Here is a 26,470-nt window from a genome sequence, read left to right as displayed (position 1 = left end):
CAAGCTGGATTTTTTTTATGGGAGAAAGTCCTGTTTTGAGATAGGCTTATTAAACAAATTAATTTAAAAGTCAATTAATTTGAGGACGAGGGGATCTTTAGTCCTTGTTCACTGACAAACACTTTTCGGCTCACCTAATTTTCCTTTCCATTTTAGTTGATGCTCTATAAACAAACACTTAACTGCATTTGGGAATCTATTTGATGGAATTTGGGGATCAGCCCTCTTGTCCAGTGAGGGACCCTCTTGTATTATAAAAAACCACTTCCTAATTTAATGACGTTTGAATTGGGATTTTCATATCATGAGTTTTCCTAAAGCAAGGAATATACGTCTTCAAAACCATTCATTCCCTTTAGCTTCCTACAAAACTGGTTATTTTGGTTATTAAATAACCCTTAGATTATTTAAAGCACTTTATTCCTCTCTTATAACTTCTTTGCATATGATTTGGGCTTGAGATGCACGAGTATGTGTGAGTGCTGAGCAAACTAAAAACCTGTGATTAGACACTTTCCCAGTCTGCTTCTCCTAGACCACTCCAAATAGCTTTGAGAACTGCCATTAAAACCTTCTCATTTCTTCCCTGTATCAGATGTGCTGTTATCTAGTTGACCCCAGATTCTGACGAATCCTTCTCAAAATACTTTTTAAAAAGTATGTACTTTTATTTACATAAAAGTCATGTTGTAAAAGAAAACAGATCTCCCACCCTACTTTTTAAAAACCCTCCAAAAATAGAGATGAGAGAAAGAAAGAAAGAGAGAAAGAAAGGAAGAGAGAGAGGGAGAGGGAGAAAGAGACAGAGAGACAAAGAGACAAAGAGGAGAGGGGAGAGGGGAAGAGGAAAGAAGTGAGGGATGGGAAGAAAGGGGGGACAGATAGAGTAGGATTAGGGTTCTAGGTAAGAATAGGATTTTTCATCATACTGTCCTTGAGAGTATTCATGGATTATTGTACTACTGAGAATAACAAAACCATTTACAGTTGGTCATCCCAGAACATTGTTTTTACTTTGTATATAGTACACTTCACTTGGCTTAAGTTCATGGAAATCTTTCCAAGATTTTTTTTTCTGATAGCATCCTGTTCATCATTTCCCATAGAACACTATTCCATGACAATCACATATCACAGTTTATTCAATCATTCCCCAATTGATGGGCATCCTGTCAATTTCCATTTTTTGACCCGAGAAGAGAGCTGCTACAAATATTCTTGTACATATAGATCCTTTTCATTTAGAAAAAAAAAATCTCTTTTGGAATTCACGCTGAGTAGTGGTATTGTTAGGGGTCAAAAGATATACATGAATTTATAGCCCTTTGGACAAAATCTTATCTTTTGATCATTTATCAATTGGGGCATGGCTCTTTTATTTTTATAAATTTGACTTAGTTTCCTCTGTGTTTGGGATATAAGGCTTTATCAAAGAAACTTACTTCAAAATTGTTTTTACAATTGTTATTGCTAACTATATTTCCTCCCATTTATTCTATTCTTTTTTCCCCATTCACCCTGTCCATCCTCAAAAGTGTTTTGCTACTGACCACTTATGGCATTTCTTTTATCACTCTCCCTTCTTCCCATATCCTTTTCCCCTTCTATTTTCTGGAAGGATGAGATAGATTTCTATACCCATATTGAGTATGTATGTATTTCCTCTATGAGCCAATTCTGATGAGAGTACTCACTCTCCCTCTCTTCCCCCTTCTTTCCCTCCACTTTAAAAGCTTTTTCTTGCCTCTTTTTTATGGCAGATAATTTACACCACTCCACTTCTCCCTTTCCTTTTCTCCCAGTACATTCTTCTCTCATCCTTTAATTTCATCATTTTTAAGATATAATTCCTTCACATTCAACTCACACTTGTGCCCTTTGTCTATATATACACTTTCGAACTGCCATCATAATGAGAAAGTTCTAGTGAGTCACTCACTTATTTGACAAGCACTTATTAAACACCCATTGTGTTCCAAGTTCCTTTTTCCAAAAGAAAAAGTCCAAATGGTCCCTGACTTTCAAAATTTTATGTTCACCAGGGATTCCTTTCTAATCTCATGTTTCCTTTGGGCAAGAGTTTCCTAATGGAAGGTTGCTTACTATTCAACCAAACGACATTTCTCTACTTGAAAAGCATGTGAATACAGGCTAATTGTACAATATTTCAGAGTCCGATTCTTTTTGTACAGCAAAATAATGGTTTAGTCATGTATACTTATTGTGTATCTAATTTATATTTTAATATATTGAACATCTACTGTTCATCCTGCCATCTGGGGGAGAGGGTGGGGGGAAGGAGGGGAAAAATTGAAACAAGAGGTTTGGCAATTGCCAATGCTGTAAAGTTACCCATACATATAACCTGTAAATAAAAGGCTATTAAAATAAAAATAATAAAATAAAATAAAAATCATGTGAATAAATGGTCTTTGTTTTCCACCCAAGGTTCAGGAAAGAAGTTTTGGAACAAAATTACAGTTTGCTTGGTTAAATTCCTGATTCTTGTTCATACTGAGACATAGAGCCAGGAGAGAAGGAAACAGGAAGAAAGAAGTCTTTTTGTTCAAATAGAGTTGCCAACATTTGAAGTTCTCCATGACTGACAAGATATGATGCTCACAGTGTTCTAGACATACCCACATACCCCCCAAATGAAGTCCTTATGACTCTCCCCCAACATCTTCACATTCTTAGTGACTGACTGTGACAATTCCAGCAAGTAACTAACAAGAATTCCAGTTCTTCAACAATATAAAGAAACTCTTAACAGCACTATTAATTAATATGATAACTAAAGGGTTAATTTGCAGGAGAATTGACAGAAGTGGGGGACAGGATTAAGAAGTAGAGTGACATTTGGGAGGAGAGGAGGAGAACTAATATTTGTGAGCTTCAAGGAGGAGGGATTTGTAGCTTTAGCAAATATAGAGTCTTTTATTCCTAGGAGTATCTGAAGCTCAGAGATGTTCTCCATTAGTATGTCTTCTTGGGGACTATCATCTTATTATTATTATTAGCAAAAGGATTTCATTTTGTTTCTTTTAAATCACAAGTTCCCCTAGTAAAAAGAATATAAAAATTTTAATATCAACATAAAAGAGCATTATCAGCAGGGTCTAAAGAGCTTCAGTTCCAATCCTGACTCTGCCGATTCCTGCTGTCACGTCCATTCCCTTCCATTTCTTAATCTCAATTTTTCAGTTTCCTCATTTTTAAAAACAATTTTAAAAGAGGGTATCTAGATGGTGGAGTGGATAGAGCCTTGAAGAAGGCAGAACCTGACTGCAAATTCATCTCAGACACTTAACACTTACTAACTATGTGACTCTGGGCAAGTCACTTAATCCCAATTGCCTCACCCCCCAAAAAAATAAAGAAAAAGAAAAAAAAAAAGGAAAGGGGGAAAAGTTTGGACTCAATGGTTTCTAAAGCCTCTCTTAGTTCTAGATTCTATAATCCTCCTTTGAGGAGCTAGGCCAGTTATGTAAAGCGAGGTGTACCATATGGAAATAGCCAGCCCCTTGAACAGCATTCCCCTCCCATGGGTATAGTCATGTCTCATGTGCACCCATGTATGTAAGAAATAGGCGTATCCACACGAGCACAATGACAGGCCCTTGCTGAAAGTGGTGATGTGCTTTCTGCATCTCACATCCCCTTAAGGAAGATTAAGTTGAAATACCAGGTTTCTGAAGAAATCCTTCTGTGATTCTTTGACAATCTCCAAACTAAGAGCTGGAGATCCCCAGAATCCAGAAGCTTTGTCCCCTATGGTTACTTGCTCCGGAAGAAAAAGGAAATGTTGAGGCAGAGACTGAAAGATGAAAACACACTCACACACATACACACAATTTGGGTCCTCAAACTTAAGTTAGTCATTTGCTGCACAGCCAGGTTCATCTTTGGCAGGGTTAATTGACAAATACAGTGGTAGGGAGAGTCATTAACTCACCATTAGACACTTTTCAAGCTTTGGAGTCAGAAAAGATCTGTGTTCTCCCTCACCCTGACTGCACACATGCATACATACCCACATAACTGCTGCTATGATGGGTTTTCATTTAGCACTTGTCAAAGTTTATCATCATTTTAATTCTTTTCCAAATTTCCCAGAATGCTCAACAGATTTCTAACAAGATCTCAGGTTTTCTACATGGAAACAAAGCAAGCCCTGGGCCACTATATAAATTCCTTATATAAATGCTAGATATTATGAATATTAGTATAATTACTACCATGCATTTGCTTATTGGATTATTAGCAATAATAGTAACTAGCACTTATACAGCAATTTAAGTTTTGCAAAGTATTTTCATATGTATCTCTCCTTTCGACCCCCAAAACAACCAAAGGAAGGAGGTGCTATCATTATTCTAATTTTACAAATGAGGAAACTGAGGCTAAAAGAGGTTAACTTGGCCGGAGTCACATGGTTAGCCAATTTCTGAGGCAGGATTTTGAACTGACTTCCAAATCTAGCCCTATATTCATGGAGCCATCTGGTTGGGCTGTGTACACAATTTTAGGGATTCTTGACTAGGTCCCTAATTTTTATGTATTTGAATATCACTACAATGACCCGTTCCAATGTCCTATGGGTCACCCATGACTTTGCTTCTTTGGGCATAAGGGAGCAATGCCATATGATGCAATGAGAGACGTGCAAGAAGGAAGCATAAAAAGCCTCACCCGGGCAATCTATGATTGGAAAAGGAAATGGTGACGAGCAAGAAGTCACACATGGAGGGTGTGAGCACTCCTGTGATGTTCACAGATGGCAAAGACCTAGAGGAAGGCTTCTGTCATGTTGAGCAGACCCACTTAGAGGCTTAATGGGAGTGTGTGGACCAGAATCCAACAGGATGAGATAGCGCAAGGGTTGCAGTAGGAATTGTCTTGGAACGAGAACTGGGTTCCAATCCAGATTCTACTACTTACCGTAATATGGCACTGCCTAAGTCATCCCACATCGCCACACTTCAGCTTCCTCATCTGTAAAATGGACAAGAAGGCGCCAAGATCCCTCCCAACTCTAATCTGTGATGTGATAAGAATTCCCATGTGCTTAGTGCAGGGAGTCCCACATCACGGCAGTTACCAATCCATTAAACAAAAGCAACAACTCCTCACCATTTCCATTGGTGCCTCTTGGAGGGAATGCTTAAATCATTTTACAAATATTATCTCCCTGGAGTTTTTATAAAACTTGCTTGCTATGAAGCAAGCACTACAAATTTTATTTAACATTGGGGGAAACTGAGGCTGCTCATAATCATAATACAAGCCATTAGCTGACAGATGGTAAGCAATCGGATATAATTTGTACATGGTGCAATTATGTCAAACATTTTCATTGATTCATTAGTCATTTTGTACAAGAAAAGTTGAATAAAAAATAAAATAAAGCAAAAAAAATAGCTTGTTTCAGTCTTATTTAATCAACATCAGTACTTTCTTTGGAGGAAGATAATACACTTCATCATTAGTCCTTTGGGATTGTCTTGGATCATTGTGTTGCTAAGAATAGCCAAGTCATTCACCGTTCTTCCATCAAACAACACTGTTGTTAACTATACAATATTCTCCTGGTTCTGTTCACTTTATTATGCATCAGTTCATTCAACCTTCCTGTCATTTCTTACAACACAATAATAGTCCATTAGAACCATATGCCATGGCTCGTTTAGTCGTTCCCCCATTGATGGGCATCCCTTTGATTTCCAATTCTTAGCTACCACAAAAAGAGCTGTTATAGATAATTTTTGTACAAATAGTCCTTTTTTATGGATGTCTTTGGGATATAGACCTAGCAGTGCTATCAAAGGATACGCATGATTCTATAGCTCTTTGAGCATAGCTCTTAATTGCTCTCCAGAATAAAGTTCTGGATCAGTTCACAACTCCACCAACAATCCAGCTAAGGTTTTTAAGGCTAAAGGAGTATTTTACACTCTATTTCTTCTGCCTCCTGGTTTTAAAATAAAGTAACACACTTCCTGGCACACAAGTAGGCACTTAATAAATGCTTGTCGGATTGACTGTATATTAACATACGATTGAACACATACTTCATTTCATAGGACCAACACTTTAGACATCATCGGTCCAATCCCATTATTTTATAAATGAGGAACTGAAATTCAGAAAAGATCATACAAGCCGGAAATAGTAGAGCCAGGATCTGGACCCACTTCTCTCTCTACAATACCGTACATTCTATTCTCACTGACCATCCCTGTCCTCCTCCCACATTGACCTTCCTGTTAATTTTCCCTCCAGTCCTAGTCAGTTGTGACTGGCTGGAGAGTACAATTTCAAGAGCAAAGGTCTCCAGAAAAGGCACTAAAAAAGGCACTGTTCTTCATCTACTTCATCTCAAAACCTATCATATTTGCCATGTGTTTTAAACTGCTCAAAGAGCATCCTCCCAAAAAAAACTTACCCAGTGCCCACAAATTAGAAGAAGGTCAGCTCGGGTTAGGGGCATAGTCCACAACTTTAAAATTATTTTTGTTTCTCTGAAATTTATAGACTGGAATAAACCAACCTTAGCCTTGTTCAGCCCACACTAACCCTAACCAGCCCAGACCAGGACACCCAGAGAGCAAAAACTGGAGAAGGGGATGATAACAGCACCTGTCCTGAGGATTACTGACAGAACAGATGTCAAACGTAGTACAAACCTTAAGGTTCTCCTGCAGATTCCACCTATTATACCACAGAGTTCACAGGAAGCACTATGGTAATAATCAAGCTTAAATTACTTTTGAACTGAGTCTCTCAAAAGGTGGAATTTGAATCCAGATCTTCTGACAACCCAGAAACTCAGGGCTGTTTGGGCTCCGCTCAAGATTCTTTCTGTGTGCCAGCAGTGCATCTCCGGGATCATTTCTGTCACACATTCTCTACTCCTCAGACCTTCCCACCTAAGCTCAAAAATGGGGGAAATGAGAAAAGAGGTGCTGACTAGGGAGAGTTTAGAAGTGGGAGTAGGAGAGCAAAGAAGGGCGATTTCCACAATGGGAAGTGAGCACCCGCTGTCCCCAAAGATATCTTTTAGGCTCCCACTATGACAGCCATACAGGAACTAGCATCCATCTGGTCTGGAAGGGCCCCCAAGATGCTTTCTCCTCGGAGAAAACTTCCCTGGCGGAGGTCACACATCATCATCCCCACATCCACAGCAATGACTTCCATAAGATGAAGCCCCAGCCCCTCGCCTGAGGCTCCCGTACAATCCATCCTGCTCCCAGAGACCCTGCTGTCCTTGGGGAGGAAGGCTAGAGAGGGAAGTATCAGCTGCTTCTCCTTAGAGCAGAGGGGGACGGCGAGGGACATGGGAGCGACTGTTGCTACGATCGACATTGTCTCTGTCCACAAAGGACTAGGAGGAGCCACCACTTCCCCCATCCCCAGATGAAGAGCTCTTTCCTCACCAGTTGCCCGGGCATCTTTCAGCTAGTGTCTAAGACAGCAGAGATTGCTACTTTCTATACCTGATAAAACCATGTCAGAGAACAGGGTAATCAGCACGTCAGAAAATCTCTGAAGCCCATAATGCGATCATTTCTCCCAAGAACTTGAGAGAGAAAGAGAGTAAACTAGGGTAGGAGAGAAGGCAACTCCAGGGGACCTGCTCCCTCCGTGACAGGATCCCTGGGGGGGATGTGCAGTTGTTAGCCTCCCTCCCTATCCCCCAATCTGCCTCCTGCCCCGTTCCCATCAAAGCTCTAGCTGTGCTTGTTGGGTTGGTTTTTAGTACCTGAAACAAAGATTTGATTAAAATAAAAGAACAACTCAGAGTCAACCAAAATTCCCAGTTGCAGAACTCCAGACTCCTAGCAAGTCCAGCTGGGAGAGGAAGCAGTAAGATCTCCCTTCTTCCCCTCATCCCACACAATAAGCTCTTAATTAATGCCTGTTGACTAACTGATAGCACTCCCCCCAAATTCACTCTGGCTCCAAGGTCAGAGTCAAGATGTAAAGCCTCTTCCATGAGATCTTTTTCTTTAGATAGACAACAACAGAATGCAAACTCCTCGGCTCGGCACTTAAAGTCTCTCTCAGACTCAAGATTTTGAAGACGTCTCCACCACAGTCTAGTCCTCCAAGCACCCAAGTCCAAATCTCCAGTATACCAGAACCAATAAATTCTTACCAGCTTTTGCTCAAAACAACAACAACAAAACTCAACAGAGAGAATCCCATACTCTCAGTGTTCCACATAGGAATACCTTAACTTTTAGAAATTTTTCCTAAATTTGCTTCATTGCACAACCCATTGCTCTTCCTTCTGTCCCTACAGTCAAGCCAATTTAAGCACTCTCCCACAGGACAGCTTTTGAAATCCCTTCAAATATAAAAACAGCTAACATGTCCCACCCTTCCAAGTTTCCTTTTCCCCAGGCTGAATTTCCTCCCCCCCCCATCTTCATATTCACTATCCTAGATGATCTCCTCTGGGCATTTTCTAGCTTATTGATGTCATTCCTAAAATACGATGCACAGAAATGTACATAATGCACCGTAAACACAAGGGGGTCCGGCCAGGGGAGGGAACGGGGGTGATGGGACTTCTACCTCCCGGGCACTAGACACCACGCTCTTCAGTGAAGTCCGGGATCAGTATAAGGTTTCTGTATGACACGACTGTATTCTTCCCATGAGCATTTATCAAGCACCTGCTATGTGGCAGGTGCTGTGCTAACAACTGGAATATAAAAATGCCCTCAAGAAGCTTTCAGAGAGAAACAAGGTGAACGCAGATAAGTAAACAGACAATTTATGTGCAAAATAGACTCAGATGAATTGAGCATCCAGTCCCTTCAAGCTGTAGATCTTTTTAGTAATTGTCTAAGCTGATCTGGGAAATGAAAGACTGTGCATTGATCTCTATTAACTGAAAGTTGTTGGAGTCTGGCCTCCTTTCAAGAACTTTCGGGATCCTGCCTCTCCTCCAGTTCATTGGCTATCCCTATATTTTGGGCAAATTTGGTCAATGTGCCACCTCTTCCTTTCTCTGATGAGAAGAAGGAAGGACTCAGGAAGAGAAGAAAGAATATAATGGAAAAGGCGCAGCTCACAGTGCCCATAAAAGGCTTCAGAAAGTGTACAAAAAATATATTCAAACTCTACCCAGAAAAAAAAACTGGTCCAAAAAGGCAAGAGGTAAAGAGAGACCAGGAGCTCAAAGCACCAAGACTTTGTGCATCCAAAAGGTTTTACTATCCTAGACCCTCTGAGGTCCTAGTCCCGTGTCAAAGGGGACCTTAGTGGCCATCTCTATATTACACATAAGGAAATTCAATGTCAGGGGCAGCTGGTGGTGCAGTGGATAGGGCACCAGCCCTGAAATCAGGAGGACCTGAGTTCAAATCTGTCCTCAGACACTTAACACTTCCTAGCTGTGAGACTCTGGGCAAGTCACTTAATCCCAATTGTCTCAGGAAAAAAAATTAGAGTAGGTATGATCTGCCTAAGGTCACGTAGCTACTGAGGGACAAAGGATAGGACTCCAATTGCAATGTTAAGTCTAGGGTTTTTCAACCCACTTTCCCAACTCCATCCTGAGTGCCAGCTCTCTAAGCAGCTCTCACCTTCTATTCCAAAGCAGCGTTGGCTCCCTTCCTGTTATACAGGAAACAAAATTTACCATTTCCACAAGGTCTTTTTCATAACGGTTTAGTTCTTTGCATCCCACCCCAGATCTATTACAAGTTAAAAAGGGGGAAAAATCTGGAATCCAAATGAAGCCGCCTCACTCCTTATTTCGGGAGTAGCAACATCCCAGGGCTTGTAGGAAGATGCCCCTTTCTCAGGGAGTGAGAATCACATAGAAAAAGGCTCTTATTAAGAAGAAGAGGAGCTTGAGTGTGAATAGAGCTCATTTCGTTCCTAGGAGAAGCGGTGAATGCCTATGGTTGAACACGCAGCTATGATTATCTGAAAGCAAAGGCAAAAGGAAGTGAGTCATCTCAGCCTTCTTCACGGCTCCTGATGTTTTGCATCCAAACAAGACTTCAGCCCCGGCCTGTCTGGAGGAGAGACAAAATTAACCCCCAAAAAGAACTACAAAATGAGAAGAATTTTTGGTACCTAAAAATGAATTAACTGAATATCCTTCTTTTTAAGTGGGGAGGAAATGGGGGCATATCTCCTGATTTGGGATTTCATTCCTGCAAGGAACCACAGACATGGAGATTCCCTCTACCAGTTTTAAGCTCAGAACTCATTTCTAACTGTTAGACTTAGGTGGCTCCCAATTGAATGTAAGCTCCTTGACGGTAAAGACCATTTCGTTCTTTGTATTTATATTCTCAATATTTAGTAAAGTGACTGTCACATATTATGGGCTTCATAAACATTTGCTGATGGACTGGAAGCGAGGGGGGGAGCAAGAAATTGGAAAGTTTGTCCTAACCACAAAGCCCATGCATGTCAAAGGCAGGGCTTGACCTCAACTCTTCCTGACTTCAAGAAAGGCTCAGACTTGTGTTACTTGTAAGAAAACATGATAGGGGCAGCTAGGTGGTGGATAGCGCACCAGCCCTGAAGTCAGGAGGACCTGAGTTCAAATCTGACCTCAGACACTTAACACTTTCTGGCTATGTGAACCTGGGCAAGTCACTTAACCTTCAATTGCCTCAGGAAAAAAAAACACATGATAGAGCCATGCAATAGAATTGATTTCTACTCATATATTGTCAGCTGCACAGGAAAAAAAAATGTTTTGTGGTTCAAACATATAGAAGACTCCTTAGAAATGAAATTGGGGATGGGGGAGGAATTATGTTAAAAAAGTAAATATTTACATTAATAAAGTAAATAATAAAGTTTAGGATAAAGTAAATAATAAAGTTAATAAAGTAAATAAAGCTGAAAACTCATGATTCAGACAGAAAGACCTCTGCACAGAGAAATGGCCACTCCTCCTCCATGAGACAACAATGATAAACTTATCCTTTGTTTCTAGGAGCCTGCCAGCATATGCAGGCTGTATATTGTGATGTGGACATAGAGTACCCAGGATAACAAAGTCACTTTAAAAAAAGGCCTTGGCTGGAAAACCTTTCTGCCAATTCCAAACCCCCAAAAAGGCTTCTCCAGGGAGTGATTTTCTCCAGAGCGATGGGATTCCTTAAAGCTTCATCTCCTGTTTCTCTCTTCTTGTGATGATGAGGAAAGCTCCCCCAACAGAGAGAATGATGCTCCTGCCCCAAGGGCAGGCTCGCCAGCTGCTGACAGACAGAAACTGGGATTCAGAGGTAAGAAAGGTAGCCTGAGAGTCAGAAGGTAAGCTCTACCTCCTGCCTCTGTTTTTCCTAGCAGCAGCACCTCGGGCAAGCCACAGATTGCAGAACGCGAGGTTCTTAAAGAACCTCACTGGCCATCTAGTCCAATTCATACATGAAAGAGTTCCCCACAGAAGTATATGAAAATCCATCTCTTCTTTTATTCATGAAGGAGAAGAGGGAAAGTCTCGGAAAGGAAAGAGGAGGGAATGAACATCTTCAACGTGAGGGAATGACAATCGTGCCATAAATCCCACTCCTTTCAATGGCTTATAATTCACAAGCCCCCATCTCTTTTCTGCTAGGTGGAGCAGTTGACAGAATACTGGGCAAGGAATCAGAAAGATCTGAATTTGAAATCTGCCTCTGACAGTTATCAGCTAGGTGACACATAAGCTCTCTAGGCCTTGGTCACCTCCTCTGTAAATTGGGGATCATAATGGCATCCACCTCCCAGAGTGGCTATCAGAATCTAGTGAAATGCCATAATAAAGATGTAGATTGCTAAAGGAAAAAATTTGGGAAGGTGTAAGCCATCTCCAAGACTAAAATGCTTCTCTTCCTCTTCATTCTCTCTAATGGAGGCTCAGCCATCACATCTGCCAGTTCTCTCCAATGCCCTCATCAAGGGTAGACTAGTATTTTCTTACTGCATCCTGAACTTACCTTTGGTACCCATTCTTTGTTAACCACTTCACTCTTCCCAGTCCAAAGATTGGAAATCCAAAAGACTGCCATATTTCGTGGCAGAGCAGCAGCAGCAAAACAAGACAAGGAGAGCGCTGCCCTCCTTCCTCCACTCTCAGTTATCCCTGCTCCATCTATTCCCAAGCACTTCTCTTTTCAGTCTCTTCTTTTTCAGTACAGCTTAAGCCCCCTTTGGTTTTTCCATAACTCTCTAGCCTGCCCTAGCTCTGAGCTTTAGCACTCCTGACACTATTTGTACAGACCCATGAAGCTTTTGTATTTACCCTCTATACTCTTGAGTCTATTTGCTGTACCTATCTTTTTAAAAATCTAAGTTGAGTGCAGAGATCTCTCCACCTCCATGTTTGGATCCATCTTTGGATAACTTTTGACTTTCTTCCTAACTGAAGTCACCTCCTTTTGTGTCTTCACCATTTCATTCTCAAAATGGTGTCTGGAACTGATTTTCCCTGTTGAATTTCACTCTACTTATATGCGACAGTTCAAATGGGAGAATCATGATGACCTGAGGGTCATAGAACATGAACTATCACTATCACCCAGGCCTCTTTCTTTCACTGGTCATCCCTCTAAGAGCAATGAATCACAAAATGAAATCTGGGCAGAGAGCAGGGGCCAATATAGCCACCTGTTATAGGGATCATAAAACTGAGCATCTCTGCTTCCCAGGGACATTGTGAGGAGCTAGTGAACAAAGACATGAAAATGTCTCATGGACATAAAGTGCTTTGATGATCTGGAAGACATATACAAAGGTCTTAGGAAACAAAATTGTATTGTTGTCGTTTAAGGGAAAAAAAGTAACTCCATTAAGAATAATTAGAAAGAGCCCTGGATTCAAAGGCAGAGGAGCTCTGCTACTTAATGATCTGGGTGGCTTTTTTTCAGGAACCTTAGGTTCCTCAACTGTACAATGAGGGCATTGGAGCAGATGACTTTTGAAGTACCATCTTGATCTGGTTTATGACACTATGATTCTATGATAAAGCATAATCAGCATATATAATCAGCATATATATTTGTTAAGCCTCTTCAAATCTCTGTTTTCTCTTTTCTCCACCAAGCCATGGAGACACCTTAGGCCAGGTGTCAAATCAACCATTCCTATGTCAGGTGTCATAGTCAGGTGTCAACCATTCCTATGTCCAGGTGTCAAATCAACCATTCCTATAAAGATGTCCAGGTTGTTTTTATTTAGGACAATAGCATCCTTTTAAGGATGTCTGTTTCAATAAATCAATAAGTATTCAGTTTGTACTATGAACCAGCCACTATACTAATTCTGAGGATAAAAAAGAAGCATAAGACTTCCCTGCCCTCAAGGAGCTTACAATCTAATTGTAGAGACAACTTGCAAATAAATACAAAGCAAACGCTGTACAGAATAAACTGGGGTTGGGCGCCAAATGTGATGACTGCGTATTTAAAATCAGCTGGAGTCAGGAATTCAGGTTAGGGGAAAATCTTCGATCTTTATTCTTTGTGGAAGTGAAGAAGGATCACAATCGCAATGTGAGCAGCTGTGACAGGAACCAGCCAGGAGTCTCTTCTGCCTCTCTCTCTGCCCCTCTGCCTCCACCCACCAAAATCATCATTTCCTATACAACACATCAGGACTTGCACAAAGAGTGGGCGGGGCCATTCTTTCTCCAAGTTTATATATTAATAGAGTATGGTCCAATTACTATTTAGCCTCATGTGCTTGGGACCTCAGTGCATCAACTCGAGCTTCAGCCCATTACATCAAAGGAAGAAGAATTGAAGAGGTTTCATTCCATGTTGATGACAAATTCACTGAAGAGACCAGTCAGTGTTACACCATAGATGCCATGGCTTTTACCTGCTTCCATCTATGACAAAATTAGAAGTTAGATTGAAAAATTCTTTATTATTGAGACAGAGAGACAGAGAGAGAGAGAGAGAGAAGCTAGAGCTTTGCAAAATCATTCTCTCTCTCAAGCATACCTTTTGATTTCCTAAGACCCTTATTGTTGCATTTAAGAATGGTCAAAAAATAGTCATAAACCAACCATTTAAAAACCAAAAAAACTAAGGATCTTGGTTCCAAAGAATAAAATGTGAAACATATTTTCCCCTTTCTTGTAGAGAGGTAGAGTTGTAAGTCTACAATATTGCTAACACTGACATAACTTATGTCAGTCTTATGTCAGTATGTTTTGCTTAACTATTTTTCCTTGTTACAAATATAGCTCTGTAAAAAATGAGAGCCTACCCTGTTGATTCAGATTCTCAGTTTGGCTACCCTCCCTTCAGGGTCTTATGGACAGCCCTAAAGGATTATGGGGTTTTCCTTGATCTGAGTCCCTATCTTGCTCTGTTCTTTCCAATTTCAGTCATTCATTATAACTCCTTTATATCACTGATTGATCCAGCAATTAGTGCCTCAATAACATTTAAGCAATAAACATCAATTAGCTTTTATAAAAAGATAGTTACTGAGAAGTCAGGAAGAACAGAAAAATAAACACATTCCCCCAAATCAGTAGTGCTCTCTCCCCCTTAAACCACCTTAGTCCCTCAGAAGACTGAGCTTAAGCTAAAAGTAGTAACTAAAAAGCATTTGCCTCCCCAAGTTCACTGCTAAATGGCACCTCACTGATGGATCAATTACTTGGATGTGCTGTCTCGCTGGACATCTCAATTCGCTGTTGGCTCAGATGCCAAATATCACTCTTTGGGGCTATATTGGCTCCGCAGGCCCAGCTGGTGACAGTCAGAAATGGACTCCCATCAGCTTGGTGACACAGTGGATAATGAACTGAACCTGGAGTTAAGAAGACTCAAGTTCAAATCCAGCTTCAGACACTTAGTGGCTTCCCTTGGGAAATCCCAAAAGCCCTCTCAGTTTCCTCATCTGTAAAATTGGGCACCTACTTCCCAGGCTAATGGTGGGATAAATCAAGAGATTTTGCAAACCTTATAATTATGAGGCTCTAAGTATGGGAGTAGATAGAGCACAGGACCTCAAATCAGAGAGAGCAGAGTTCAAATCTATCTCGGACACTCATTAATTGTGTGAATCTGTATAAGTCAGTAGACTCCTTTCATCCACAGTTTTCTTATCTGTAAAATGAGTATAATGATAACATCTACCTCCCAGGATAAAATGAGATATTTTTAAAGAATTATTATTATTCATGTTCTAACTATCATCACTGGACCTCTGTCCTCTGATCTTGGGAATCTTACAAGGTCATTTCATCTTTAATATCCCTGTAGCCCAGAACAGGGAAGAGCAGACACGAGAGAGACAGGCCCAACTTAGGTAGCATCCGACTTTGAAACCACCTTGCAAGCAGGCTGCGGAGGGAGTCCTTCTCCGGAGATTGCAGCATTCTGTATTCCTTCCTGAAATGCAGCCAGGAAATGCTGGGGGGGACAATTTGGCCAGTTTGTGCCTTTTGTATGCGTCGCCAGCTCTGGCTTAGCAGCCAATGCAGCAGCAGCAGCCCTGCTTGCCATCAAGCAGAGAGGAGAAGCTGCAGCTGCATCGGCAGGGATTGGGGAGAGGGGATGGTACCAGGCAGAGCATTTCATTGGCTAGTTCTTTTTTATACAAGAGAAGGTTCTTTGCGCATGGGGACCTGGAGAAATGACTCTGGAGCTTTTGTTTTTCAGGGTACCAATAAAACTCTTTGAAAGAAATTTCCAAGATTGAGGTGAAAGCCCTGCTATACACTGCTTCCCACACAGAATGCATTTTCCTACGGATGTCTGGGAGGAAGGACATGCCTTGGCAATAAAATCAGCCCATTAAACGGATGAATGAGAGGATCACACACGGCCCTCTTACCTTAGCTCAGGACAAAAATTGCTGGCATTTTCAGAAATAAGAACATGCTTGAAGTCACCACAGTATGACCTCGTCCCCAGACAACTCTGATCCTTTTCATTAGAGCCGGAAGCACCTTCTGAAGCCATTCAGTCCAAAACCTTCATTTTACAAAGGAGCAAACTGAGGCTCAGAGAGACTGACCGCCTTGAGTGAAATCACTCTAGTGGGGAATCCCAGACCCAAGACTGGACCCCAGATTTCTAACTCCAAACCCTGTGTTACTTCTATTGCGCCACTGGGAGCCCTTGAGAAGGGAAATGTCAGATCTCCGCAGGCCCTTGTACACCTGGGACGGGTCAGGTGGTTAATCACAGGGGCTCTGATTTTAATAGCCTTGTGAATTCGGCCGGAGGACATTTGTTAAGTGCACCTCGTTCCATTTTCAGCAAGAGATCAATGGCCCTGGACATGCTTGACACCACATAAGCTGCTCCTCATTTTATCCAGTCCTGTGCTGCTCTCTAATGGAGACACTGGTGTTTAGCACGTCTCTGCAGAGAACGGGAGCTCAGTGAATACAAATGGAGTAGAGTACAATCCCCCGGCTCTGGATCATCTTCATTCCAGGCCTATTTCTTCACCCCTAAAAGGTGGAGATGGGATTTAAACAGGGGATCTGCCTTTTTTGTATCTTAAGAAGTCTGGCAAAAACTTGGTAAAGCCTTCCCAGAATTATGTTTTTCCATTGTGTGAAATAAAACAAATATTATAAAGAAAACCAATTATATTGAAATATAACTATCAAAACACTTTTGGAAAATAAATTTGTGGACTCCAGACTAAGGATCCCTAAACTAGCCATGCTCCCTTTTAATGCTCCCTTTTAATCCTGTATCCTAGGGACCTGCTAATATCCCTTAGATGGTCAGTCCCCAAGAGAGAAATATCAAATTTACTTTGATGGATGGGTGAACCCAACAATGGCGGCGGCTGTCCATGGTACCATGCCAGGATAAATGTTCTTTATTTGTATTCAAAACTTTAGAGGTGCATTTTCTGATTAAATCATGAATTTACTTTGTCAAAAAGTATCTGAATCTAAATGAGGGTCCCTGATTCCATCCTAGTTGGGAAAAGTTCTTGATTTAGAGACTGAGGATCTGATTTCCAATCTATAATCTTAGAATGAATGACTAGCCACTACTCTCAGAAAAATAGTTCTTACGAAACTCAACAAATCTTCCCCTTAACGGTCAGTAACTCTGAGAAATAAATGTCTAAATGATTCATCCATTAATGAAGCACTTTATTTATAAAGATTTACAAGCAACATATTAACCAAATGGATATATGACAAGGTAGCATTTTCCTTTTCCATCTAGACTCTTCCCCTCATGGTATAAGACCTAGCAGAAAGAACATTGACATGAATAAAACTATTTAATTCCTGGCTCTGACACTTACTCTCCTTATGACCTTGACCTGGTCATTCACTTCATCTGTAAAGTGAAAGGATTGCACTAGATGATATCTAAGATCTCTTCCAGAGCTAAATTCTACAATTTTGAAGCTGTTGATTATGAACTTACCTTCTATCAGTCTACAAGAGAATTTTTTCCTTTCCCTGCCCTAGAGTCAAGCCCTGAAGAAAGCCTGGAACCACGTGTGTCTGTATTTTCCCAAGAAGAAATAACGAATGTCTTTCCTTTCCAAAGCTCTCATTCCACCTTGACTTCTTGGGCAGCCACGTAAGGTCACATCAGCACTCTTTCACCATTCAGGAGAGCCTCGTGCAAAATTCTCTAGGCTTGGCTAACAGCTCAGGCTACATAATAATAGCTGACACAGAAAGCTTTAAAGTTTGCAAAGTATATTATACACATTATTTCATTTGAATCTCATAACTAATTAAGAACATACATGTGGTAAGGTGAGCGTCTTCAGCTATATTCATCAATGCTATCAGTAACTACCACCGGTGGTACCATCTTTTAATTATAAAAAATAATGAGGCATACTGAGAACTGGGATAGACTGCTAAATAAAAGATCAAGGAATTGGAAGCATTATGATTTCTTCAGAAGTGAACCGTCAGTCTAAAGCAGTATTGCCTCTTACATTCCTTTTAGCCTTCCTCCTCTAACTCAACCCTATCCTGTCCCATCAAAACAAAATGGCAGGTTGGCCATCCATTACAAAGATAAGTGTGAGGGAGATGGTAAGCATGGCCACAGAAGACGCAGGGAGATGGAGGAAGGAGAAAGAGGCAGTGGTGAAAGGGAAACGACTACCCACATATAGCCCCCATGTGCTTTATGCTACTCTACCCAAACCTCACCAACATACACCCCTACATGTTCTTGTCCTTATTCTAATAATAATGTAATGGGAGTCATCATACATATACACCAAGCTCGGGGAAGGGGGGAGGGCTTCATTAATAATAAAATTACATTTTAAAGGCTTACAAAGTTATCAACCACGCCATGTTGCCTCTCAACAAAGGACCATGTGAGCCTTCCATCACTGCTACTACCTCAGAAACTGTCCAACTTGGGCTTGCTCTAGTGCCCCACCCAAAGAACCACATCTTGGCAATTCCTGGCTTAGTGAAATATTTTGAGAGGAGTCAGGAGAGCGAGCGTTTTGCACACAGCTCAGCCATAGCAAGTATGACCACACTACCATATATCTTGGATCTCCTGGATGGAGGGGCATCCTCCAGTAATGCAAATGATTGCCCTCTCCTACTTGCCCATCCTGTGGGAACTTGTCCATGTGCTCTTCTCAACTTATTACCTCAGGGATCAACACCCAAGAAGCTAAAAGACTCCAGTCTCTTAACATCACGGAAGCCCATGAGCTGCCCAACCATTATCCTTCATTTCCATGACCAGCCCCTCTTCTTTTAAAATTACTAGTTTCTTTAAAGGTGTTCTCGATCCTGCTTCTCCTATATAGACCTTACTTTAAAATGTGTAGAAGTCCTTTCACAGCTTCCTGCATCTCTCCATCCCCCAGTTTTTCAGAGTTGAACAATTACGGCTCATGAAACTTCTTCATGGATTAAAGTAAGGGTGGGGTTGGAAAGCCTTAGCGTATCTATCCTAGAAAAGGGAAGTACCCAGTTATCTATCTTAAAAGGCAGTGACAGAAACATAGTAAAAACATATTGCAAAGCCAGCTAACAGCTGTCCTGATTTCACACCTTTTTCATAAATCTAGGTCCTTTCCAATTAAGGCTCAACATAGAACATACACACAATCCTGTTTTTAATTTGCTAAAAATATAATTGATAGAAAATACCCAAGAAACTATCCAAGTACACAGAGATTAGCACATCCGACTGGGCGTAGAATAATTTACCATCTGGGCAGAGAATCAATGCTTTAAAACAGCCAGAAAGCCAGTTTTAGGTGACTTTGGGCTAAACCAATCAATATCTCTGTCCCATTAACTATCACAATTAGTAGAGTAATTATTCAATATTGATCTTTCCTGTCAATTCACATTGGGGTAGTTTTGCACAATCACCTTTCCTAAGTTTATTCACCTCTCAAAATGTAATGGATCGTCACAGCTTACCGCCACCAGATGGCAGTGCTGCCCTTGCTGTCTAAAACTCAGCTCCAGATCCCCAGACCTAAAACAGATTGTTTCTTACTCGTTAGAAATTTCCTCCCCCCACCCTTAATTTTCTTTTTTCTTTTCTTTTTTTCTTTTTTTTGCATTAGAGATTTTTCTTAATTCTTTATGAAAATAAAAGCTGGCATTTGTACCTTTAAGGATTGCAAAATGTTTTACAAATCTTATCTTATTTTTATCCTCACAGCAATGCAGGTGAGGTAAGTGCTATTGTTATCCCCAGTTTACAGATGAGAAAGCTGAAGTTGAGGTTAAGTGACTTACCAAGCTAGAGAGAGTTTGAGGATTGGATTTGAACTCAAGTCGTCTTCATTTCCAGTGCTATTCACTGGGTCACTTAGCTGTTTCTGAATTGTATGTGGACAGTTCAGGTTGTTCGGGGGACTGGACACCAGGCCTCAAGTCAGAAAGATCTGAGTTCAAATGCAGCCTCAGACTTTACTGTGTGATCCTGGGGAGTCACTTGCCTCGGTTTCTTCATCTGTAAAATAGATGTAGCATCTACTTCTAAGGGTTGTTGGGAGATCAAATAAGATAACAATTTTAAAATGCTGAGCCCAATGATTGGCACATAATAAGTGCTACATAAATGTTGCTATTGTTATTCTTTTTGTGTCATTATCCTCATTCCCTCTTGCCTGATTCTGGATCTAACATGAGAATAACGGCAGCTTCAGTACTCCTACAGTATTTAGCTCCCCCATTGCACAGCCCCACAGATCAAGGGTTAATTAGGATCAAATATAAGTGTGGCCAGACCAAGTCCCCTTTTCAGTGGATTAGTCTCAGCCCTATGCTGTGATCTTCAAGGCTGATACATTATTCTGAGTTCCAAGATTCTTGAAGCTTACATTATAATCACTCCAACTTGATAGTCTCTTCCCACCAATTGGATGTCTGGTTCAGCCCTTTCTTTCCTAGTCCCATCTCCCAATCCAACTACCCCGATTCTGACTGGTTGACAGCATGACATTAAATATTAACTGTTAACTATTAATATTTCCCTTTATTTCATAGACTAAATAGATAATTTCATCTGGAAATTAAACCAATGCTAATGAGTCGCTATAACAAGGATACTGAAAGAGCCCAAAAAGTACCATTGTCATTAAATATCTGCTTTACTTATTAAACAAAGGAGAGACAACTTCCAAAGACAATATCAAGTTAGACTACTAACTCATCTGTATAATTCTATGAAGGAAGAAGATGGACCATTATCAATGGTGCTTTATCATGAAGCAAAGAGAAACAATGAATGGCAAAACCATTATAAAGAAAATGTGGTAAAATACCTAACTAAGCAAAGTTAACCCAGGAGCTTTCTTTTTTTTAATTTATTTTTTAACACACATTGCTTTATGAATCACGTTGAGAGAGAAAAATCAGAGCAAAAGGGAAAAAATATAGGAGAGTGTTATGGTTTAGCTTTCTGGAGATCCTCCGAATGGGCCTCAGTTTCTGTAGAGTAATCATCATGAGAATAGTCAGGGATAAAGTCCAAAGTCATTATTATCTCCTTCACAGTCTGTCTCCTTTGCCTGAGATCGGGCTAGCTTTCTGGGGGACCTTCAGCCAGGCTTTGTTCTCAGTGGAGAAATGCAAGAGGCAGGAGAGCTACCAAGATGGTGGGAGATGGAATGTCTCTCTTCCAGTCCTTATATAATAGAGTATATAAGGATTTATATCCTTATATACTCTATTACAATTCCATCATTACAGCATACTGATTATGTATGAACTTAGAGAACCATTACATCACCATGCTAAGAACTAAACATATGTAAACTGGATAACCATTGTCTTATCAATTCTGTAATGGGCTGAGGCTTGAGTTGATGCACTGAGGTCCCAAGCACATGAGGCTAAATAGTAATTGGACCATACTCTATTAATATATAAGCTTGGAGAAAGAATGGCCCCCACCCACTCTTTGTGCAAGTCCTGATGTGTTGTATAGGAAATGACGATTTTGGTGGGTGGAGGCAGGGGAGTGGAAAAGGAAGGGGAGGAGAGACTTTTGGGATTGCCACGGTTGGCTCGGCTCGCGTCGCTCTCTCTCTGTTAGCTGATTTGTTTCTCTTCTTCTTTTTGCTTTTGCTGCTTTCGACAACTTTTTCTGTTTGTTAAGTGTCTGAGGCTGGATTTGAACTCAGGTCCTCCTGACTTCAGGGCTGGTGCTCTACCCACTGAGCCATGTCCTCCCCCTCCTTTTCCACTCCCCTGCCTCCACCCCCGGTGATGCGTGCATTTTCCACTCCCCTGCCTCCACCCACCAAAATCGTCATTTCCTATACAACACATCAGGACTTGCACAAAGAGTGGGTGGGGGCCATTCTTTCTCCAAGCTTATATATTAATAGAGTATGGTCCAATTACTATTCAGCCTCATGTGCTTGGGACCTCAGTGCACCAACTCAAGCCTCAGCCCATTACACAATTCCACTGAGTTAACACCTTATTGTAAGAATCCTTGCCTTAAGTATATTTCTCCAGAGTTCTGGCCCATTACAGGAGAGAATTTTTAAAAGTGACCATAGCATGTGTTGATTTACATTCAGTCTCCTTAGTTCTTTTTATGGATGCAAATGGCATTTTCTGTCCAAAATTTATTGGCATTGCTTTAGAAACCCAGGAGCTTTCAAGCATAAAAATGGAAGGGTACTACAAACAAAGGCGGGAAAGAAATGGAAAAGTTTTGCAAAAATCATTTCAACTAGATATTTTCTGCACCAAGGATTGTGGAAGTGTCATGCTTGGATTCTAACATTTCACAGTACCTGAGGGGCTTACAAAGGAAACAGAAATGGCGAAAAAGAGAATAATGATGTGGGGGAAAAAAAACTTGGTTTGAACCAATTATGTAGGGAAGAGATTTGTACTAGATATAATTGTGATGGCATTGATAAATCAAGATATAAGAACTCTAAAGGAGGGAAAGATAATAAAAAGTATGGGGGGAAATATCAGATCTTATTAATACAAAAAAGATGTCTGAGAGAATATTAACTTATGGATCTACTTCATTTACACAATGTTTTTAGGAAAGTCATCAAAACTTGAATTAAGGGTATCTTCAATGAGGGTATTATTATGCCATAAGCAGGCTTTCATAAGAGACAGTTAAAAAATGAATCCTATCTTTACCATCTCACAACTGACTGAAAGATGTAGAGAACATAAATTCCCTCTGTGTCTATAATTTATTGATTATGAAAAAGCATTCGATTCGATAGAACAAAACATTAACATAGAGTCTCTTTTACCACAAGTTACCTCCCAATGTATGCATTAAAATAATCCAGGATTTCTTGAAAGATGCAACAACAGAACGATCTCTTTTCAATGACCTCTGCTCATAAACATCAGGCAAACATAGAACAGTGAGAGGTACTCTTTCCAGAGATACTCCCCACTGAGGTGAAGGATATTCAGCAGTCTAGAACAAGGAAAGATTCTCTAAGGTGAGGTCCTTCAGATGTTCCTGTTTCAGATGGGATGACAGCATAAAACTCTTGTTGAATGACTAAGTCTGCTAAAAGAAATCTGTAATCACTCAAAGGAGATTGGCTCACCCATTTACACAGTAAAGACCAAGTGGATAATAAAGTTTATTGTCAAGTTTCCTCATGCCTTTTGAGGGGCAGACAATAGAGTTTGTCCAGTAGGGTGCATGTCGGAGTCAGAGAATACAGAGACGATTCGCTGAGAACAGAATTAAACAGGAGGAGGAAAGGACGGAGGCTCCCTTTGGGGAAATGGCAAAGCTCTTTGACTGACTTCCATCTTACTGTACAAAGGCCCATCTTTTCAACACTAGCATTACCAGTGTTGTTATATAGACACCACTGGTTCTGAAAATGAATAATGGAGAAGTTCATGGTGAGAGGAAGTAGGTCACCACAAATAACCAAGAAACCTTGAAGAGTAAGGGTAAAGGAAATGTCTGTGAGAAGACAGGCTGGTCACATGGCATGATTGAGATAGGACAGGTGAACAATTAGGCAGTGAGATGGCACACTGGGTGGGTGCTGGAGTCACAGCTGGACTCTGAGACCCACAGTGCTGGGCCTAGAGTCAGGAAAACCTAAGTTCTAATCCAGATTCAGACCCTGGCCAAGTCACTTAACTCCTGTCTGCCTCAGTTTCCTCAAATTGGGGTAATAATAGCACCTACCTCCCAGGATTAAATGAGAAAATCTTTATAAAGTGCACAGCGTCTGGACTATTATAGGAGCTTAATAAATGTGTCCTTCTTTCCTTGAGGCTCCTATTGGTACCTTCACAATATCAAAGAAAGCAAGGAAGCAGATGCCCTGTGGTGGACAGACCATAGTGACACAGGCATGAGTGGGCCGCAATGTAAATCCTTTCCTGTTTTTCTTTTTCATCCCCAACCACATAGATACATATAAACATATATATATATATATATTCATAGATATCTATAATCCTATATACACATATATACACAAACATATCTCTTTGTTCTCTCTTTCTCTGAAGATGGATGACATCTTCCTTCATAAGTTCAAGTCTTTCCATATTTTTCAAACACCATTAACACATCATTCTCTACACCACAGCAATATTCCAACTTTATACTATTTTATTTTAGTCTAAAACAATATGGATTAACATGGCTGACATATAGTATAGTTTCCCTGTTTTTCTTTGTTGGTTAAATCTATTTTAATTTTAAATTAAATCTAGTTTTGTTTTAACTTTGTCTGAGATCATGATTACTAACCCTACTTTTGTTACATAATAAATTCTACTCCTGATCTTTATTGTATGTTTATGTGTCTCTTTACTTCCTAACCCTCCTGACTCCCCTACTTTATTTCTACCTGCTACTTTGTCCACCTATAACCTAACCTACAACCTACCCCAGGGTCCCTTCCTTATTCTCTTTAATCTACCCAGTCCTCCAAAGATTCCTCCCTTATTTTCTCCCCACCCATCCTTCTTAATCTCACTCCTGCTAATTTATGTATTATTCCTTCTCCTTCTCCTGTTCCCTGGCCCTCCTATTTATTTACAATTTTAGAAGACTTTTATTGTCTTCTAAATATATATTATTCTCTCTTTAACCTTGATCTGAGATGAGTAGGGTTCTTTCCAAAAATTTCTCCCTTCACCTCTTCCCATCATCCCTTTACTCTCTTATTTTTTTTTCTTAATTTAGAAGGCTGTTATACCTTTCTACATAGATGGATAGGTAGATGGATATGTATTTATATATACATGTATCTCTTTGTGTATGTGTGTGTGCTGTTCTCTCTTCCAGCCATTCCTGATGACAGTGAGGTTCTAAAACTACCAGCCCTCCTCCTCCATTTAATTCCTCTGTCTCAGTTCTTCTTCTCATACCTCATTTATGCAAGATAACTATTCTTTTTATCTTTTCCTACATAGTTTTGCTTTTTAGAGTCACATCCTATTCAGCCCTACCCCAATCTTTCCTTTGAACCAATTACCAATTAGAGAAGGTTATCAATGAGAATCTTAAGACTTATAATTTACATTACCACATATAAAACATATGCAATTTATATTTAGTCCCTGTAATTAGTCTTTGATATTTATCACTATATTTTTCTTGGATCTTATATGTCAAATTTCCTCTTGTTTTATTTTGGGAGGCAGTTGGAGTTAAGTGACTTGCTCAGGATCATATAGTTAGTAAGTGTTAAGTGTCTGAGGTCACATTTGAACTCAGATCCTCCTCATTTCAAGGCTGGTGCTGTATCTACTTTGCCACCTAGCTGCCCTATATACCAAATTCTCTATTAAGTTTTTGCAACAAAATCCTGAAAGTCTGGCAGTTCGTTGGATTTTTTTCAGGATTATGCTTAAATTTACTGGGAACGATATTTTCGGTCACAACCACAATTCTTTTGCTTTTTGATATATAGTGGTCTTTTAGTATAGCTGCTGGTAGGTCTCATGTGATTCTAATTGCGGCTCTCTATTTCTACTTTTTCCTTTTGTTCTAACATTTCAGGACAATTTTCTCAAATTATTTTTGTATGATTGCATCGAGATTATTTGTCCAATTGTAGATTTTAAGTAATCTGATTATTGTTATGTATCCTATTCTTGGTCTAGTTTCTAGACCAGTTGTTTTTCTTATGAGATGTTTCACTTTCTCTTCTTTTTTTTCATTCTTTATATTTTGTTTTATTATTTCTTGGTCTTATAACTTTGCTGACTCCCAATTCTAGTTTTCAAGGAATCATTTCTTCCTTAGGATTCTGGATCGTCTTTTCTAGTTGGTTAACTTTATTTTCATAATATTCTTTTCTTGGATTGTTCTTATTTTTCCTCTCAGTTTCTTGCATTTGATTTTTAAAGTCTTTTTTGAGCTCTTTTCTAAATTCTTTTTGGGCAAGTAACCATTTGACATTATTCTTTGGTGCAGGAAAGACTTTTTTTTTTTTTTTTTTTTTGCTTCAGTATCCTCCTCTGAAGATGAGCTCCAGCCTTCCCTATTCTCATGGTAACTTTCTATGGTTGAGTTCTTTCTCCTTTGCCAGTTCATTTGTTTGTTTGTTTTTTAATATTAATAGCTTGTTAATGTAATCACATCTAGCACTGACTTATGGAGGATGGTGCCTCTGGTCTCAGGTCCCGGTTTGGTTTTCCCTTCTAGCCAGGAATGTTACTGGTCCCTTCACACCAATGGTCTGCAACTCAGCAGCACAGCTGGATCTGGCATCCCTTATCAGTTGGGATTTTCTCAGTCTTCCCTCACTCAGATGCCCAACTCCCCACACTATCTCAAAAGTGAAAATTCCTGTGGTCGGGGCCAAGGCTACCTTCCAACCCAGCAGCCCACTGCACTGCTATTTCAGCACAACTAGCCTGAAAGTGTTTACACTTTACATAGACCAAGCGTACTTCCTGGAGTCTTTCTTCAGATCTTCTTCTATTGTTCCAGGAGGACTACTGCTCTGTTACCACTCTTATTTATTTTTACTGCTATTTTTATGTTTGAGGTGCTCTTTTGTCTTGTTTGTGGGG

This window comes from Antechinus flavipes, chromosome 5, assembly GCF_016432865.1.
Source record: "Antechinus flavipes isolate AdamAnt ecotype Samford, QLD, Australia chromosome 5, AdamAnt_v2, whole genome shotgun sequence".
NCBI classification, from domain to species: Eukaryota; Metazoa; Chordata; class Mammalia; order Dasyuromorphia; family Dasyuridae; genus Antechinus; species Antechinus flavipes.
The sequence above is the reverse complement of the archived record's forward strand: the minus strand, read 5'-3'. Positions refer to the sequence as shown.